The following is an 8,412-nucleotide window of genomic DNA, read 5'->3' on the forward strand; positions in this document are numbered from 1 at the left end:
TCCCAAGGGACTTGCTTTATGTACATGGTACCCCTATGCTGTTCACTATACACCAAACACAATGACAAGGCCAAATGTCATTATATCAACTTATTTTTATATCTGAACAGAGACAACATCATGGTAAATAATCAACCTTTTCTTTCTCAGTTGCTGAAGGTGCCATACTTGCAGAAGTGCACTGTCTCTGACAGTTTTTCAGGGCCTCCTCTGTTGGATTTATTTGCTGCATTTGACTGATCTTTGATGAATCTGGGTTATGACAGTGAACTGTTGTAATGCACTGTGTGTCGAAATCAGGTCAACACTGAGTTTATTTTACACTTTTAGTGACATATGAATGATTTACAAATTTTTGCTAAGCAGCAGGAAACTGTTTGATGCTGTTCCAAACTGTCCTGGACAGTAACTACTCATGCTTCTGAAATGTAAGAGTACTGTAGAAGCTACCAGAAGCTCTGGCATTGCATACAGAAAAAGGGAGGTATGAGGACATCCCACTCAGCAGCACTCTGTCCAGAAGTGGAAGGCCAGCTTAAGCATGCAGTCAGGCAAAACAAGTTTATATTGATCATACAGATCAAAATTTCCTCAGTAGGACTCTTCCACCTCTTCAGTCAGGGCCTTTTTTTTTGGTTGGTACAAGGTAAATTTTTCCAGCTTGAACTCAGAGGATGGGTTACCTAGTGAAAACATGTGGAGTAAGAGCACTCCAAAAACTATTTGTCAGCCTTCAGAATTTGTTCCTGCATCTTTATTGTGGCTAATCTTTCCCATTTCTCCTCTTCCCCACTATTTCTATTTCTCATTTCAGATCTCAGTCTTTTCACTTTTCTTTTTTCCTTTCAGCTTTTCTTTTTTTGGACAGTTGGTGGTTTGTGTTTATGTACAGGAGTCAACATACATCAAAACATTCCTACATGCCAAACCTCTCAGACTTAAAATGTGTGCCTAAACTGAGAAACACAAGAAATAAATTTGCAGAATTAAACTTTAAGTAGTTTACCAGACCAGATCTTCTAACTTCATCTTCATCATCCCTCCCTTTCAGCTGATGCCAATAATTTACAATAATACAAATGAAATGAAAAATAGGTCTGTGTGGAATGGTAACAAAAATAAAACTAAAATGAAAGAAAGATGAAACATGGAGTCATGGTGCACTGTGCAATTAGGATAATTTAATTTTATATTTCACTAAGTGAAGGTTGCACACAGGGCTGATCTCTGCAAGTAGCTGTGAAGTAAAAAAGCAATTTTCAAGTATTCCTGCTCTGTCCAAGTAATAACTGAATAAAAGGGATATAAACCCGTTCTTGTTCACAATTTGGCAACATCTGACAGAACAAGTTTCTTTATACTGCTGTACTGCAAAAATAAAAATCAAAGCAATTCTCCTCTTAACTAAGAGCCCATGTCACCCGACAGCACAGCTGGGAGATCTGGAACTGCTGCACCCTACCTGTCCAAGTGGAATTTCTTCCCCTTATTAATCTCTCTGGCAAGTGGTGGGGCTGCCACTATATTTAGCCAGCTCATGCAGGACTGGCTCCCGCTGTCTTCACAAGGCATATCAGGTGCTGATGCCTATTTTTAGACAGGACATCTAAACTTCCCAAGTGTGGTGACCCATGAGTTTGGACATTCTGCTTTTAATCAAGTGAGTTAATTAACTGCAGGGCTCTAAAGGTAAAAAAGGCATCAAAGAGGAAGAGCAGGCTACAATAAAGCAACTCAAGATCTGAGTGATAGGAGCTCCTCCTACTTCAAGCACAACTATTCAGGGAAGGAATTCTTTTGCCCTCCTCTTATCTATGCCACTGAAATCCAGGCAAGGCTTCTTCCTTCCTGCAAGAGGCTGACATCATCTTTTGTTCAAGAAAGTCTCTAGCACTGGTATTACTTACTCTCAAATGAACAGTTATTCAACAGATGAAATTTTGCCCGTAAATACCATGCCACCAGGAGGATACTAAGAAAGTATTGAGATCCATGATTGAAAGTAACTACAAACTGCTTTACAGACATTAACAGAATCTTGTAAAATAAGCATGAGAACTAGCTATGGTAGTGAGCAGTGATGGCAGGTGATAGGTTGGCACAGGATGCAATGGGGGTTGAAAAAACTTTAAGGTATTTTCAAGAGAGGTAAAGTACGTCATGCAGAAGTTAAAGAATTTGAGAGAACCAATCACAGAACACAGGATTTCTTATAACCTCACCTACTTTGTAACCGTCAGCCAATAATCCTTCCACAGCGAAGTGCCAGGGTTATTACTTCTTCATTATGCTAATTATACATATGGTGAAAAAGACATCCAATATTTTCAACCATTCTGAGAATTAAAAAAAAAAATAACAAAAAACTACAAACCAAAAGAGCTTATCATTGTTCAGGTTATTTACACAAACATCTTCCTACTGGCCCATGTCTCACCTCTAACACAGAGGAGCTGTTATTTTGAGCTGTGCTGGTGGGGAAAATGCAAGGATTTTCTTTCTGTTCAATGTAAAAGGCAGATACAGAGAGATATGGGATAAGTCATAGTTTAGCACAAGGTTGAGAAGCACTGCAAGTGCTTATCCAGTTCCACGACACACTGGGAAACACCGAAAACACAGAGAACATGATGATCAATGGACAAAACTCCTCTATCTGCAGAAGAGATGCACCCACTGTTGATAGTGGGTGTCATGTTCTGCTTCTGCAAAGATAAGTCTTTTGTCCTCTGTTTTCTCTCACTCTGACACATGTACACACAAACACACTGCCCCCTTAAACACCCACACTTAACAAAGTGCCACAGAGGCCAAGCTTCACAGGCAAAGGTTCCTAAATCTGCCCCTTTTCAGATAGATGAGATTAATGCTTTCGTGTCAGCCTGCTGACATTCCAATTTGCTCTCCAGCTTAAAGGCCTTCCTTAAAGCAATGAATAAAGAAAGGACAGTCAGCAGCTTTCCTTTCTCCTTTTTCTGTCATTTGCTCTTCTCCATTTATACATATATGCGTCCTCTCCCAGATTTTTACCACAGTGTTTCTTTTGTTAAGTTTCTCCCTTCTCAGCCATTGGACATGGTTGGGTTTTCTTTTTCCCCTGAGAGACAGTGACAATTTTGGACACAGCAGTTGACTTGCAGCACACAGAGTGGACATGAGTCTATCCATGGAAACCTGATATATCTCCTCTGGTTAAAATAGCACAACTAACTGTAAAATTTCAAAGCAGCTAGACACTGAGCAGCTAATCCTACCTTACTTACCTCCTGCTATATATTCAAAAATAACAGCGTTCTCCATGCTATAAGAAAATTCTTACCCCTGGTCTATATATATCCATAGCACCCAGAGGAGTCAGCCAGAGATGAGGTCTCCTTCTGCCCCGAGTAACACAGATGGCAGATCAGACATCCCTGCTCACGTGGCTTACCAGAAACAGTCCCAGTGTTAAAACTGACCTCACTGAAGTTTCTGTTTCTTGCCACTGATGAAAGGAGACAGCATGACTGGCTCAGATGTCAACATTTACCTTGTAGACATCTAAAGTTAGCTGAGCTGAACTGAGCTCCAGACATGACAAGGAGTACAGGGCACTGCACAGTGCCTCAGCCTCAGCAGCTGTGATGAGGGGGGGTGCTGGTAAAGACAAAGGGTAACCAGAAATTAAATACATATTCTGCATGTGAGTACTATAAAATCTGAACATTATCCTGTGCCGATTTTATTTAAATAAGATAACAAAACTGTTGTCAAATTAGAAATGAACATCCTATTTGTAGAAGCTGAAAGTCTCAGAATAAAGAAAACTATGGCCATTTATCTGAGTAGGTACTGCAGCTTCACTGAGTTGAGATTTGAAACTTTTCCAGCTTAGTTATAATTCACAAAACTCTTCATAGCTCAAGTCATTAACAAATCCAGAATAATTTTCTGTATTGTGTCATATGCAGCACATTTGTTTTTCTTGTTTGTTGTTACAGACAACTGCCATGCCTCCAGTACCCTCTTTCTTGGTGCTCTGCTGTTTTTCCCACTTATTTTCATTCCTAACCTTTAATGGCAATTTTTCAGGCAAATCACAGCATTACTTCCATTACTGCTTGACTCAATATGCTTATTTGCTTAAAAAATGCTCATAACATCCCCATTGCAATGAGGGCTGATTCCCCCAGACAGCCTTTGCTGATATTATTGTGTGTTTTCTTTGTTTAATAGCCTAGTCCTCAGATACAAGTCATCAAGTCATTTTGGTCAGTCTCATTTCTCAGCAATCAAGTCAGCTGTTTAAACAATGTGCTTCCACTTCTCATCTTCAAGGTAAATTACTTCACTGGGAAGCAGAGTATTGTTAGCAGCATCTGCTGTGGCTAAATTAAAGGCAAGAGTCAAACTCTCTCCCTGTTTTACAAACACTGAGCAATTTTTTGAACTAACTAGATGATTGAAAATTTGTTATATAATTTAGGAAGAAAAATTTTTAATTAAGGGGGAAAAAAAAGTAAAAATAACTCTCACCCCTATCTGGTTAGAGATATGTTCAGGCACTACGTGTTTTCTGCCACATGCTGGACTTGCAGTAGCATAACAGAGTTCAGAGGCTTCCCCACCATCCACCATATCCTGTAAAAACTATAACAAAACAGGCTTTTTCATCCATCCCTCAAACTGATTTGAGCAGTCATTTACACCAGTCCCAGGGAAAGGATGATCAAACTGTGAACTTTGAAATGAGGGTGAACTCACACATCTGCTAACCTGTACAACTCTTTCAACCCAATTTTCTTCTGGTCCACAGCTCTTCTCAACATTCATGATACTCATTCATGGATATGATTTAAAAGAGAACAGTTTCCTCTAACAATTTTGGTCATGGGAGAAGGCTGTAACAGGCAAATCTACACCTCTAATTGGCAGAAGTTCTTCCTAACTGAAATTCATAAAAAAGCAATTTTTTATCAATTTGTGTGTGCTTTTGAAGTTCTGAGTTTTTCTTTCATTGTGTCAATCATTCAAGCCATCAGATGTCCTCATTAAAAATTAATAAGGAGAGCAACATATAAGTTAAAGGCAAATTCTGGAAAACAGCGAAGAAAGTATTTTTCTTACGTATTTAAAAAATGTTGGGCAACTTTGTATGCAAATATCAAATTTAAGGGAAACTGAAGTTGCAAAGGAATATCTCCAAGTAGGTACAATCCTGAGTCCTCAGCTTGGGCATCATTTAGGAGATGGGCTCTTGGAAAACTTTGCCCTTTGGATAAATGCGTGGCCTCTTGCACTAGGAATTATGATTCTTTCATGTGATATCGAATGGAATATGAGCAGATTTGGACAGTCAGCCCTGGTTAAACCTTAAGAAAGTGAGAATGGGTTTTTAAGCGAGGGCCGGATTGTATTTGGTTAACAGGTTTTTTAAAAGCATGTGTGTAAAAGGATACTGCTGCAAAGGAAGTAGCCCAGCTTCAACTCCCATTAACCCTTGACAGGTATGACTTAAAGCTGAAATCTCACACCTTCCCTGGTTTAGCTCTAAGTGCTCAGATATGTACATAGATAATTCTCAGATTCCCAGGGTTTATAGTTCTCAGCTCCATCTAATGAAGAAACATCCCCACAGTGTTTATTTTTTGAATGCACTAGCAAGCCTCCCTGCTCTCGAGTCTCTGAATGCCCATTTCAGCCAGCTACCAATTCATGTCACACTGTAATGAGCATGAAATCAAACTATAAACCACACTTGGCCAAATTAGTATTAACAGAGACAGGGGGAAGTAAAAGAGGAATAAGGGAAACCCAGTTCACAGCTGTGCAGATCATAACTAAAGTGCCACATGCAAGAACAAGATTACATTTTCTAACAAATTCCATACAGATTAAGTCATCAAAATAATTCTGGTAGGGAGGATGGTTAATTCCACTAAACAAATCTGATACATACAAAAGGAAGTCTACTTTCTCTAAAATGGACAGAGCCTATGATAGATTCGAGAGTAGCTGTCATGGCTAAGACAAGAGAACTTTATGACCATAGTAATGCAGTTGGTTACACAATTAGACAAACTGTGAAATTATCAGTTGCATTTTGGAAGTGTTTAAAAATCCAAATATACCCACTCTTAAACACAAGTGGAAGATATATTCTGCCATGCACAGTCTTCGGAGGTGAGAGACATAAGTAAACATAGTACTGGAGAAAAAGATCCAAAGGAAATTAAACTACTTATTTCCAGTCACAGAAGGATTCAATAGAGAACTGCAAATAGTGTGGAAGTCCCTCCATCCCATCTCCTGAATGATGACCCTGAGGCTGTACATAATTACAGAAGTATAATAAAATGTTCCATGTAATACTTGCTTTGTCATCCTTCTTGAATAGACAGACACAATGCTAGGCAGTTTTAGCAGCATTCAAAGAAAAGTTAAATTTTTATTCTTTCCCACATCTCTATATTGGATATTTCATGCCTCTGAGGAAGAGGGAGAAAAGGCAGACTCAGGTGTAGCTTTGGTGTGCTGGAGCAAAAATCTCTTATGGTATAACTTCGCCCTAGGACACAAAAGAAATGTTGCTGTTTTTCAGAGACCAAGATATGGAGAGAAAGAACAGACATGGAAGAGAAAAAGGAATGTTCAAGACAGGTTGAGGTTAGAGGCTGAGTTGGAAAAAAGAAGAATTAGTAAAAGTGACGAGAGATAGAAAATGAAAATATTGGTCAAAAGACCTAATATGGCTAAGCAAAGTAGGTTTTAGGAGAGCTCTTCTTAATACTGGGCTCTCAAGACAACCCCAGGGAAGCTTTTTCCTTTCTCTGGCACATTTATCAGTGACATGCCAATAACACTGTACAAAGCAGCTCTGCATTGAGCACAGTCAGGAATGAGGAGACTCACAGAATCTGAGCTGATGGGGAGACCTGCTGACACACTGCTGGAGGCAGCGTCTTACTGCAGTGAAGGGAAGGAACAAGAGCATGAAAAGCCTGGGGAAACAGGCCCAGCTCCAATTCATTCTCTCTCCAAGGAAGTGGCAGTTCCCCTTGGTCCAAATGCTGTCTGTACACATGTACACTGGCCTGTTCTGACCACAGCTATAGCCATTCAAAGGATAGTTCCTTTCCAGACAGCACAACCCTAATCATCCACACCACTCAGTTTCAGGCTATCATGTCAAATAATATTTAGACACAATTATTAGTAGTAGTAATAATCTCACCACCAAATTAATGTGAGCTTTTGCCTCAATGTGAATGTCACACTCCTTAGGATCAACAAATAGAGAAAGTTAAGCATCCAATACCCAGATTTTACATAAAACATAGATTGGCTGATGCATTTGCTTTTCCCACCCATCATGTGTTAGTCTTTGACAGGAAATGAGGAATGGTTTGTTGCCTCCAAGAGCTGTATTCTCATCCCAAGGCAACATCCAGTAAATACACCAATACATCTGTTAGACAAACTTCTACTTTGTGGGAGTACAAGCACTATCCTTGTGTTTGTTCTCACATTCACCAAGCTCTATTCATCCTTAAAACTTGTTCACGCCAAAAAAGACTTACTACAGGACAAACTAAACTCACAAGACATGATCTTCTTTTTGATGTTTAACTTGGGGTATGTGAAGAGAAAAATTAATACAAGGTGAAATAGATAAGCCTTATCTACGATATTGTTTCTCAATATTGCCAATTTAGATGAAGCAAACATGCAAAACAAGGCTATCAGCTCACAGGATGAGAGCTGAGCTATCTCTGCAGTCTCAGAAGCAACAACTCTCCCCTAACACATAATAAATAAAAGGGTTCAAAATTTGGGCAGTAACAGAAGCCTCGAAGAGCTTCAGACTGCTAACTCCCTGTGGTAGTCTGCCAAGCCAGCTGAGGGAATGGTGTGGTTTCTCCTTGGTAACAAAGTAAACCAAAATTTGAGTAAAACATGCCACAGTCCTGACAAGTGCTGTCAGAGAAACAACATGAAGAAAGAGCTGGAGCATCTGAAATGCTGCTGGTGCTTGGGCTGAGTTGTTGCCCCAGGAAGAATGGGGAGGATTGTGACTCACATGGAGGAAAGTTAAGAAGACAGGTCCACGAGACAGGTGTAAGGGCAAATATCATCACTGGACATGACCAAAAGGTTCTCCAAGAGCTGAACACACTGAGTTGCCACTGTTTAGATAAAACAAGCCCATGGCCGTTGTTTCCTAGGAGGGCAGCTTCTAAAGCTCATTTGGAGTTTCCAACTGGCCCAATCCAGGGACTCAATGCCGAACTCAACACTCGAGAGAAAACTCACTTTCATCATACACACAGAAACATCCTAGTAAATACCCAGGATAGGGCAATGACCTGCCAGCACCTCCCACGGTTAAGATCACCATGCAGAGGTGCTGGACATCATTTGCTGCAAAGTGTT

This window comes from Corvus brachyrhynchos, unplaced genomic scaffold (assembly GCF_000691975.1).
Source record: "Corvus brachyrhynchos isolate BGI_N302 unplaced genomic scaffold, ASM69197v1 scaffold26, whole genome shotgun sequence".
In the NCBI taxonomy this organism is placed as follows: Eukaryota; Metazoa; Chordata; class Aves; order Passeriformes; family Corvidae; genus Corvus; species Corvus brachyrhynchos.